This window comes from Vicugna pacos, chromosome 14, assembly GCF_048564905.1.
Source record: "Vicugna pacos chromosome 14, VicPac4, whole genome shotgun sequence".
NCBI classification, from domain to species: Eukaryota; Metazoa; Chordata; class Mammalia; order Artiodactyla; family Camelidae; genus Vicugna; species Vicugna pacos.
The window spans coordinates 15,821,412-15,833,495 of NC_133000.1; the positions used below are offsets into that span (position 1 = coordinate 15,821,412).

General features: G+C 45.7%; 2 protein-coding genes across 10 annotated transcripts in view; one reads left to right on the forward strand and one right to left on the reverse strand.

Moving 5' to 3' along the window:
* CYSLTR2 (cysteinyl leukotriene receptor 2) overlaps positions 1-4,978 on the reverse strand; it is a 40,844-nt gene extending 35,866 nt beyond the window's left edge. Inside the window, exon 1 of the mRNA XM_072976215.1 lies at positions 4,890-4,978. The gene's annotated coding sequence lies outside the window, so the exon portion shown is untranslated. The remainder of the gene's footprint in view (positions 1-4,889) is intronic.
* Positions 4,979-10,621: 5,643 nt separating this feature from the next.
* Positions 10,622-12,084, forward strand: part of RCBTB2 (RCC1 and BTB domain containing protein 2) — a 99,833-nt gene continuing 98,370 nt past the window's right edge. For all 9 annotated transcript variants that reach the window (XM_072976235.1, XM_072976236.1, XM_072976233.1 and 6 more), the window contains exons 1-3: positions 10,622-10,802; positions 10,905-11,112; positions 11,436-11,513. The gene's annotated coding sequence lies outside the window, so the exon portion shown is untranslated. The remainder of the gene's footprint in view (positions 10,803-10,904; positions 11,113-11,435; positions 11,514-12,084) is intronic.

The window sequence follows — 12,084 nt, forward strand, 5'->3', positions numbered from 1 at the left end:
AAGATGGTCCTGACACAGGAAGGAGTGCTTTAGAAGTATTCATTATGTCTGGACTTTTTTTAACAATAAAAATTCATCTGGGCACTGTGCAGTAAAGGATTATTTCAGCAAGTCTAGGTTCACCAAACCCTGCCCATTTCACAGAAAGCTTTCATTCTTGCTCAGCTCCTAGGAGATAGCCTTTAAGTCATCGGAATATCCTGCCTGATAAAATTGTCTTTGTTTACCTAAGGGTCTTCGGCCACACCAGATAGTTTATGAGAACAACGTGACTTATGATGGGGCTTTTGGGCCACATGATATCAGCGTGATATCTGGAGTTAGGTCAACCATGCCTACGTGACAGAACACAAATAAAAACCCTGGACACCAAGGCTCAGGTGTGCTTCCCTTGTTGGCAATACTTCATGAGAATTGCCACCATGTTGCTGCCTAGAGAATAAAACATTGTCCACATGACCCCCCCGGAAGAGGACAACTGGAAGCTTGTGCTGGTCTCTCCTAGACTCCACCCTACAACCCCTTTTCTGTTGTTAACTTTAATCTGTATCCTTTCACTGTAACCTATCATAACCATGATTATAACAGCTTTGCTGATTTCATTGAGTCCTTCCAGTGAATCACTAAATCTGAGGGTGGACCCTGGAGGACCCTGTGGGAGTCTGAAGTGGACCCTCAAACACAGGAACTACTGTCTAATAAAAGTCCACAATTTTTTAAAACAATGCATAGTCCCTTTAACTTTCAGTTCTGGCAAAGTCCCACTGAACTTTAAACTCCATTACAATGAAAAGTGCGCCTTTCTAGGCTGATTTCTATACCCCATCCTCCCCACAATACATATAGAGCTTCACGTGTACTAGGTGTTCAGTGAGGGGCAAATGGAAAAGACGTTGAATTCTGGGACCAGACTGAAGGAGAATCTTCTGTAACTGGAGCTGAGTCACAGGCTGTCTGTGAGCCTTGGTGTCAATCCTCTTCTGAGTGGGACTCAACTCACACAACGAAGATCACCTGATGTTGAGAGATGTGTGTCTCCATCGGATAAATTTTGAATAATAAACTCTCCTCAGGTGGCTCTTTTCCTTAAAGTGTCTGTCCCCTGCCTCTGTGGCCTGGCAGACGGCACTTAAACCACGGGCAAGGCTGGCATGTCTGAACTGGTCCTGAGTTCTCCGGGAACACACATTCCCTTTTCTCTTCTCCATCAACAAGAGATCTCTGATTGTTTGTAAAGAACAGTATTTGAGTTACAGTTTCTGCCACTTCTGGCACATGTAGTGATGCTTCACCGTTATTATAAGTGAGCAGTCTCCCTGAATTGAGAGGTTTAGTGGGAAGGCAACCCTGGGATCAGCACCTCCTTGAATTGCAGCCTTGAAACAGATGACCCTACAAGAAAAGCAGCAATGCCCTCAACAGATTTTCATTTTACAACTAGAAGTTTAGTGGACCCTTTAAGGTTGGTCAAAAGTCTTAGTCTTAGAAGAAATACAGCTGGTTGACTGTGGCAAATGTTAAGGTCTCTCTAATCATCTAGAACCAGCATACTTCTCAGGGGTCTCTGTTTTGTTTGCTCTGAGGTGGAATAAATATTCTTTCAGCTCATAATGCCAAGCAGCAAGCTGAGGAACAAATTGGCCAGTGTGTACTACAGCAAACAGTAGAGGGACTTAACGTGGGGGGAGGCCGTACTCTGATGCCATCCAGGAAGACTTGAATACTCAGCACTGCTTCCTGTGTTCAATGTGTCTGTTCATTTGTTTGTTTTTTCTAATATCAGTATCTTTACCAGCAAAACTTTTGTGGGTAAAAAATTAAAACAAAATGGGTAGATCAACTGATTTTTGACAAGGATGCCAAGACAATTCAATGAGGGGAAAGAGTAGTCTTTTCAATAAATGGTGCGGAGACAAATGGACATCCACATGCAAAAGAGTGGAGTTGGACCCTCACTTCACACCATCACTAACAGAAACTAACTCAAAGGATCAAAGGCCTAACATAAGACTTAAGAGTATATAATTCTTAGAGGAAAACTTTAATCTTTGTGATTAGAGGTTAATCTTTGTGACCTTGGACTGGGCAATGTTTTGTTAAATATGACACCAAAAGCACAAGTGACATTATAAAAAATAGATTTAAAAAAAAAGGCAGCACCAAAATTAAAATTTTTGTGCATCAAAGAACACCATAAAACAAAAAGACAATTACTATAGAATGGGAGAAAATATTTACAAATTATATATCTGATAGGGGACTTGTATATGTAATATATACAGAACTCTAACAACTCAATCCTAAAAAGGCAAATAAGCCAGATTAGGAAAAAGACCTGAATAGATATTTCTCCAAAGAAGATATCAAATGGCCAAAAAAACACATGAAAATTTGCTCAACACAATTAGCCATCAGGGAAATGCAAAATCAAAACCACAATGAGATACCACTTCACACCTACTAGGATGGTTAGAATGAAAAAATCAGGTAATAACAAGTGCTAGCAAGTATGTGGAGAAACTGGAATCCTCATATACTATTGGTGGGAATGTAAAATGGTGCAGCTGCTTTGGAAAATATTCTGGCAGTTCCTCAAATGTTTACACACAGAGTTACCTAGCATGTGATTCAGCAACTTCATTTCTAGATATATAACCAAGACAAACATAAAACCTATGTCTTAGTCCATTGGGGCTGCTATAACAAAAGGACCATAGCCTCGGTGACCTAAACAGCACACACTGACTTCTCACAGTTCCGCAGGCTGGAAGCCTGCGATCCGGGTACCAGCGTGTTCGGCTTCTGGGGAAAGTTCTTTTCCTGGTTTAGGGATAGTACCTGATTGCTGTGTCCTCACACGGTAAAGAGAGAGGGATAGAGAGCAAGAGAGCCATGGCCTCTTCTTTAAAGGGCACTAATGCCATTAATGATGGTCCCGCCTTTATGACCCCATTACCTCCCAAAGGCCCCACATCTTAATACCGTCCCATTGGGAGTCGGGGCTTCAACCAGTGAATCCGATTCTGACAGAATCCCCAGATGAGTAGGAGTCTGCACGGAACTCTAAGTCGGTTTGACTCCTGAACTTGTGTTCCCTCCACTGTGCCAAATGTCACGAGGGCAGAAGATCAAATTACTAACAAGAGGCTCCAGCAGCCCTGGGATTTATTCTTGCTTTCTGCACAATGAAGTTATGGCTGGTGATCTGGTTCTTCAGTACAGAGTGGACTGAAGCAGCAAACTGGAAGGGATACAAATCATACAGAGACATACTGACGACAGCTGTGAGGAATAAACACTGGCAGCCCTTAATGAGACAAAACCTACAGAAAGGTGGCAGGAACTCCTCCTGCAAGGAACGCAGCAGTCAGTGGGCATGAGGCAAGAGTGCAGCCCGCCACCACGGCCCCCAGGAGCGTTCCCACACCAGCCCTTCTCAGACTCGAGAGGGCTTCAGAATCACCTGAGGGGACGGTTAAAAAAAAAAAAAAAAGGCTCCTGGACCCAACCCGAAAGTTCCAGCTTCACCAGCTGTTCTCAATACTTGAATCGTCTTCAGAAAAGATAACGATTATGCCAGGTTTCTGAGTTATAAGGCAGAGGCGCAAAATGCATTTAAAGTTATTTTGGTCACAACTTGTTAGAACAAACCCTCTCTGGCATTTAAAGAGGTGATGTTTGAAAATTGGGAAGATTCTTTCGTAAGGAGCCCTGCGCACAGATCGCCTGAGGTGGAAGCCCCGCCCTGTTCACTTAAGCAGCCTCCCCTCCGCGGCATCTAGTCCCTAAGCCGGAACCTTGCTTTATTGCATTTCACAGCATTTCCCACAACCGGATGGTAAAGTGTTTATTTATTTGTATGTTCGTGGTCTTTCTCCCACAAAAAGTAAGCTGCATGAAGGAACCTTGTTTTCTTTTGTTCACCGTGGATGGATCCCCAGAATCTAGAACAAGCGAGCACTTAGCTGGATCTTAATAGTTACTGACTGAGCAAACGAACGAGGAAAACGTACCATTTTGCTATAATGTTGGTTAAAGGCTGAGAGTGTGTGTGTGTAGTGTGTGTGTTGGTGGTGCACTGTGTGTGCCGTGTGTGTGTTTAGTGTGAAGTGTGTATAGTGTGTGCATAGTGTGTATTGCGTGTGCCGGTGGTGCATTTTGTGTGTAGTGTGTATGTCTAGTGTGTAGTGTATATAGTGTGTGTCCAGTGTATGTAGTGTATATGCGGGGTGTGTGTGTGTGTGGTGTGTAGTGTGTAGTGTTGTGTTTGTGTGTTTTGAGAGGATCAGGGCACAGGAAGAGGGCTAACTGTTGGGTGGCTACAGGTCAAGGGGAAAGAGTCTCCTCTCTGCACCTTCTTTAAGAAAATGGAATTTGAGGAGTAAAGGGGAGGAGGAAACTGCGATTTGTGAAGAAGCAGTTTTCCTCCTCCACCCGGACGCTGAGAGCCTGGGGTCCAGCCTGGGGAAGGGGCAGGAGTCCAGCGCCAGCCTCTGCCCAGGCCCCTGGCTGAGCTCACGGCCGTCCTTGGACGGCGTGCTGGCGGGGCCGGGAAGCCCTGCTCAGTTTATCCATCCCCAAGTCCCGGGTCTGCCGGCAGAGAGGAGGCGCTCTGCGGCAAACTGCCCGCACGGTGACTCCCCAGGGATGCTGAGAAAAGAGGACAGTTTCTGAATGTGGAAAATACACAAAGAGCGAAACCATGCACCCTTGCTCCTCCACCCTTGTCTTCCAAACAACACCGTTTGTCCTCGCAGTTGCTCTCCAAAGTGTCCCACCGCATACCTTCCTGACCCAGAAATATGAAACGAGAAAATCAGGCGGTCAGCTAGTCCAGCCTCTCGATCGCAGATGAGATCATGAAGGCCCGGGAAGCAGAGGTCACTCACCCAAGTTGGCAGCAGATCCAAGACTAGAATTCAACTGTGTTCATCTAGAGAGCTTTCTACGCCCTGCCATGTCATCCACCGACTTTGAGTTCCTGTAGAGAGAAACCTCCGTGTTCATCTGATGGACACAGTGTCTGGTATACAACAGGGCTCAAGAAATATTCAAGGAACAAATAGTTGAAACCTCATTTTTATTTGTTCCATGCTCTGCAAGAGGCAGTGTGATTACCGATGACAATGAACATCTCTGTGGAGGTTAAAGAGAGAAAGGGACATGATAGAGAAATTATAGAAGGACACTGAGGCCTGGAGTAGCTAAGGAAAATGAACTCTATGGGGTCAGCCCTTTTCAGGGTCTTTGTGTCTGGAAACCCAATCTTGGGACTACCTCAAGCTAACCAAAATCGCAACAGACCAGAATGCAATTAATTAAATTGTAGTGTGCCAAGGGGACTGGCTATCTGAATTAGCTCATCGACCATCCTCTCCCCATGGGAAAATCTAATTGTGCAACCATATTCATCAACTTTGAGTCCCTAGGGGACCAGTATGAACCCTTATTACTCTCACTCCAACCCCTCGCACAGTGAATAATCACTCAAAAAGCCGTTTCTTCATAGAAACTAAGCTCCATGAGGCAGACATATTTCGCCTGTCTTGTTCACCAGTGTATCCCAAGCACCTAAAAGAATGTACGACACACAGCATGTGCTCAGTGAATATTTGTTGAATGAATGAAGACTTCTTTAACCAACATAAAATTAGGACAAGGAAAATTTGTTTAATTGTCCTATTGGCATCAATAAGCTTTTTGGACTGACATGGCCATCTCTGCTAAGACAGTAGAGCTGCCAAGCAGATGTGATGGGCATGTGCCCCACTGGCATTTTCCCTGGGTGGTCCTAAAGACACTGATAACATTTAGCTCCCTGACCTTTCTTTACTCTGCACCTCTGCCCTTGGGTTTGTCACGTTCTTTCTTGGGACAAGGTACGAGTCTGTTCTAACTTTCTTGATCACACCCACCTTCTTGGCATCCCTCCTGGTGATGACACCACACTTGGTGCCTGGTCACCTTGCCTGACAGCAGGTGAGACTTGCTAGAGTTTCCTCAACTGTATCTTTTCAAAATAGAGTTTCCTCCAGATATATGCACAGGAATGGGATTTTTGGATTATATGTAAGTCTATTTTAAGCTTTTTAAGGAATCTTCGTACTGTTTTCCATAATGGCTGCACAAAACTACATTCCCATCAGCAGTGCAGGAGGGTTCCCTTTTCTCCACACCCTCGCCAGCATTTATCATTTGTGGACTTTTTAATGATGGACATTCTGACTGGGGTGAGGTGACATCTCACTGTAGTTTTGATTTGCCTTTCTCTAATAGTTAGCAGTACTGAGAATTTTTTCGTGTGCCTGTTGGCCATTTGTATGTCTTCATTGGAGAGATGTTTGTTTAGGCTCCTGCCATTTTTTGATTGGGTTATTGTTATTGTTATTGAGTTGTATGAGTTATTTGTATATTCTGGAAATTAAGCCTGTGTCAGTCATATCATTTGCAAATGTTTTCTGTCATTCAGTACGTTGTCTCTTTGTTTTGTTTATAGTTTCCTTTGCTGTGCAAAAGTTTATAAGCTTGATTGGGTCCCCTTAGTTTATTTTTGCTTTTATTTCTATTGCCTTAGTAGACTGCCCTAGGAGAACAGTGCTAAGATTTATGTTGGAAAATGTTTTGCCTATGTTTTCTTCTAGGAGGTTTGTAGTATCTTATGTTTAAGTCTTTAAGCCTTTTTATGTTTTTTTGTGAATGGTGTGAGGTTGTGTTCTAACTTCATTGATTTACATGTGGCTGTCCAGCTTTCCCAACACCACTTGCAACTGCCAGTTTGTATCTCTTCAGGGGAGTCCTCTTCCACACATATTGTTTCATCCCTGTTTCCTCCACAAGGGCAACTGAGTTTTCAAGTTCAAGGCTCCCAGTATTCCAGCCATGGTCTGGAGCAAGTATTCAGAGGGAGTCACGGAACATGCAGGCAGCCAGGATGTTAAAACATCCCATGCTCTGCCTCCAAACATGGGCTCCTCCTGAGCAACTAGCTGTCAGCTCTATGGTTCACGGTCAGGTCCAATTAACATGTTCATAACATCTTACAGTTCAACCACACTCTTACACATGACATCACTCTCTTTACATTGAAGTATATCTTACATTATGTTAGTTTCAGGTGTACAACATATTTTTATAGAATATACTCCATACAAAATTATCATAAAACATTGACTATATTCCCTACGCTGTACAGTATATCCTTGTAACTTATTTATTTTATACTTAGTCGTTTGTGCCTCTTTATCCCCTTCCCCAATTTTGCCCCTCCCTTCGCCGCTTTCCCCTCTGATAACCACTCGTTTGTTCTCTGTATACACATGATATCTCTTGAGTTGAAGCTTGTAATAACCACCTGTCATGGATGCAGTAGGGATGAGAGAGCTGTTTCATAGAGGAGGACGTGGGGACACTGAGGTTCTGTGCCTGGGGTAAGCAGACACCACCGATGAAGCACAAAGCTGGAGTTTAAGCCAACTCTGTAGGACCCCAGTCCAGAAATCTTCCATCATACCTTCTACCTCTACAAGCTGAGGACATCATAGGGTCAGTTTGAAGGGGAGGGTGGTGACTGAACCCAGTGGTCTGTCCAGGTCCTATGGGGTAAGCAGATCAGCAACAAGACAGGAACAGAAGCACCAGGGAGCCACCAGGAAACCTCCACTCTGTCTCTACCCACCCCCCCCAGCACCACTCCCCAAAATCCTTCCAAAAGCCACACCAAAGTGACAAGGAATCACTTTAAAATCAAAGAATTTTAAAAGTGTAAGTCCACAAGAGGAAACAATGATGGACAAGAAGTACCCACATGGTTTTAGAAGATACTAAAAGACTGTGGAGATTCAGAGACTTTTGTTTGTACTGAAGTTAGAAACTTAATATGATGACACAGAAAGTAGCACAGTGGGACAAAGAGATCAGCACTCGGAAAGGGTAAGAAAATTAGAGGATCCAAATTGAGTGGTGTCATATCTGGCTAACAGGGGTTCCAGAAAGGGAGAACTGAGAAAGTAGAGGGAAGGAAGTTTTAAGGAAAGAGTACAAGGACATTTAACGAGGCAGAAGGAAGAAGTCTCTGGGTTGAAAGGAGCGCACTCAATGTCCAACACCATGAATGAAAAAGATCCCCCAGAACACAGCGTCATGAAACTCCAGGATTCCTGGTATAAAGGGAAAACCCCCGAAGTTTCCAATCCAATGTAAAGGCCTAAGAACCAGAATGACTTTGGACTTCTTAACAACACTGGGAGCTAGACTGTGCTAGAGAGATGTTTCAAAATTCTAGGAACTCAATCAATTCAATACACAGAAGTGAGACATTTTCAGAGGCACAATGGCTCAAAATGATTTATGACTCATGTTTGCTTTCTCAAGAAGCTACCAATCGAAAGAGTAAGTGTGAGAGGAAAGGGAAAGAATATGGAAGAAAGGGCAAGGTTGTAGGTCCAGAACACCAGGATCCCACACAGGAGAGCAGTAAGGAGGAATGCCCAGAGGCCGGCAGGGGAGCCGCCCGAAGGGGCGAGACACCCCCTGTTTCTCAGCAGGGCTCCGGAGGAATAAAAGGAGCAGATAAATTGCCTGATGTCTTTGATCATGTTCTGCTGATTACTTGGCCTCTTTAGAAAGAATTAAAGAGTGGGGCAAAAAGATAACAAAACAAATATTAAAAGTGAGACAAATACTAATCCGGACAACCTAAATAGTGTCTAAGAAAGGGAGGGTAATGTCTGGCTCCACAGTGGACATTTCCACAGCACTAATAATGAACATTCTAAACACAGACTTAATAAAAAATTATGCTATAACAGCTGGAGGAGAGAGGAGAAATAAGATGGGGTGTCAGGCAGTGAAGACTTCATCTACTGGAACAGGACAACAGTAGCTGCTATCTGAAACTGACATGTCAGAAAATGGTTGTATGTGTGTTTTCCTTAGAAATAGTCAGCTGAATACCAGAAAAATAGAAGGGGCTTAGAAAGGGTGAAGGTGATTGCCTTCCAGGAGCAAGAATGAGGAACCCTGAAAGACAGAAATGTGAAGCAGGGAACCCCTGTTATTTGTCTTCATCTTTTAGTACTATTGGACGTGTGTGTGTGTGTGTGTGTGTGTGTACACATACCATTAATAAAAGTTAAAAATACTCAGAGAAAGCTAGGGAATGTGAAGCATTATAAAGATACTTCCTTCAGAAATGATTGGTGTCAACAAGCACCCATGTAAGGTGTAAGATGCAAGCTTCTGGTGTTTGAGAACTCCAGCACGTGGCATCTTCGTCCCCCACACTGAATCCAGCGCTGTCACCACACCCCCAAGCTCTCGCCGCAAGGTCTCCCCTCAGACTCCACCTGTTCAGTTACCTGTTTGCTCTGCATATCTGGGCACGGACGCTTTTCTCTAGGAAAAGGTCTGTGCTTTTCTGAAGCTGATAAAGGATGTCTCCTACATCCCCCGCAAGGGACTTTGTTGGCTCAGCCCCTCCAGCCTTTGCCAAAAGGCAGCCCAAACTGCCAACCCACATGAATTCTAGAACCTGTGGGGCTGAATTATGACTTTTGTAGGCTCAAGGCACCTCACCTTCGTGGCCCCTTTCTCCCTTAAAAAAATACTTAAAATTATGTTTGATGAGCATGTAAAGATTTATAATCAAGGATGGATTCATTGTTACGTATTCATTAACATGTGTTTTTCCTTCTGATTTAAAGAGTAACTAAGCCATCTTTATGGCCCTGAGAAAAGGCAGAAAGAAGGGCCAGCTGACCACAGTGCTCTGCTACCCTCTGCAGGCTCTGGGAGAGAAGTGTCAAAGCAAATAAGCGATAAACACCAGATGGTACAAAGTAACAGTCACTATAAGCTGATGTTTGCTAAGCAGTTACTGTGTGCCTTGTGCTAAGCGATTTGCAGACACACTTAGTTAAGGTCCCTCATCCGACCTGGGGAGGCGAGCCTCATGTCCCTGACCTCCAGTAGCCACAGAGGTTGGGTTTTGTGTCCAATGTCACCCAAGCAGTCAGTGGCAGCCCAGGGAGCTGTGACAGCCAAACCTGGCTCCTCCCGGCTTGCCCTCAACCTTTCCCGGGGTGGGGGGGTCGGCTGCATCTGCTCCTGTCACCCTCTAAGTCCTCTCTTCCCCGCCATACACTTTGCCCTGCATGGAAAATAAACATGTGTCCAGTAAGATTAAAGTCAGAATCCGATGTACTGTAAAACTCCGTAAGTGCGTGTTCTTTTGTATCAACAAAGATTAGGATGTTGGTAACATTTTTTTCCCCTTCAGTTCTAGATGATTCCTTATGGGCGGCACCCTGAGTTCCTATTTCAACTACTATTATGAGCTGGCCTTGGTGACAAAGGCTGAACTTCCACCTCAGGTGGTCTCGTCTTGTGAATGCTGAACTGTGGCTTGTGACTAGCAGAGTTCCTCTCCCAGAGCCTCCTGAGCCTCCCCCCTCCCCCAGCTTCTCCTTCCCCTCCCCCACCCCGCCCCGCACGTTTTCCCCGCCTAGAGACAATTTCAGGTGACGTCACAGCCAGCCAGTAACTGCAACACCACCTCTTTTTCCTCAGCTGCTACCCATTTCGTGCTTGAGCAGTACTGCGTGGGGGAAGGAAGGTGTGACAATTTGCATTTATATAAAACCGCAGCCCCTGACAAGTCCTTCCCTGAGAGCCAGAGAGCTTGCTCGCCATCGGGATGTGAGCTGCGGCAGGAAGGATGTCAGCACAGGCCCGCTGGGCCTCACGACCCTCCACCTGCGGACGTCGCTCTCTGAGGGAGGACGCACACCCCCCGTCCCCGCCAGGTGATTTTCCTTTCGGCTTTTCCTACCCTGCCGTCCACCTCTGCACCCACCCCCGGCCCCAAGCACAAACACTGTGATTAAAAAGGGAAAAAAACTCGCTAGGAACCGAGAGACACTTTCTGAAGTAAATGCGAAACCACAAGAGGCCGGGCCGAGTGCCCGCGCGCGCGCTGAGACGCCCGAGGCGACGCCCGCGGACCGGGCTGGCGTGACACCCGCGGCCACAGCCCTCGGGCGCCTCACGACACCGGGCGGAGAGCTGCGAGGACTCGATCACGTGAAGGAAAGGCAGGCCTGAGGCAGAAACTTGGTAAGAGACAGAAGCCTTCAGAAGTGAAAACCCGCAATGAACATTGGGGGTTGGGCCCCAAACCTCAGAGGGATGGTTGGTGGAGGGAGGCCGTCAGGCAGGCAGACATCTCCACTTCACGTTCTGGAGGTTTGAAATGTTTGCTAAACAAAGAGCATGTATTTGTTTTACCACGCGCACATAGAAGGATTATGGAAGATGCATTATGCCTATCAGCTACTGCATAAAAGAAATTAAATTATAGCCCGAAGAAATTATAAAAAAAGAGCAGAGAAACCAGAACCGAAGGACCTGAATGCCCCTCTCAACTTTCTGCTTCTCAGATTAGTCACGTGAAAAATGGAGACATTATAATACTTACCAGCTGCGGTCACCCCAGGAAGATTACACGAGATGGTATGGTAAGTGAAGAAAGTACAGGGTTGGGTGTTTTTTCACATTCACTCCCTTATCTCTAAACCCCCTAACTTTAGGTGGAGGTGGAAGTTTAAATGCTATGTTTCTTTGCCAAGGGACTTCCCGTCAGGCCATGTCCAGACAGCGTGAGGGAGCCTCCCAGCAGACACGAGAACCAGCTTCTTGCCTGGCGACCTCTCGGCCAGGAGCCAGGACAAAGCTCACAGACCCCCAGACATGTCACATAACCAGGTGTGTACACACACTTAGCAGCTACCTGTGGCAAATGTGGAGGCATGCCGACACCCTCGATGGGGCCTGGAAGGAGGTGACAGAGGCCAAAACAGATATACACTGAGGGGCTGGGAAAAGGGCATTGCCCCAAAGCAAAATTCAGCCCCAGAAACATCCTGCTGAGAGAGGGTCTGCTCTAAATCCCAGGGGTCCAGCAAAGTTTCCACTAAGCCCTAGTTTGCCTCTTCTTTCTTTATTCACACCTCACCCCCACCCACCCACACAAACTAACAACCACCACAGCCTTGGCTACCTCCCGGAGTTAGAAGGAGAAGGGGAGAA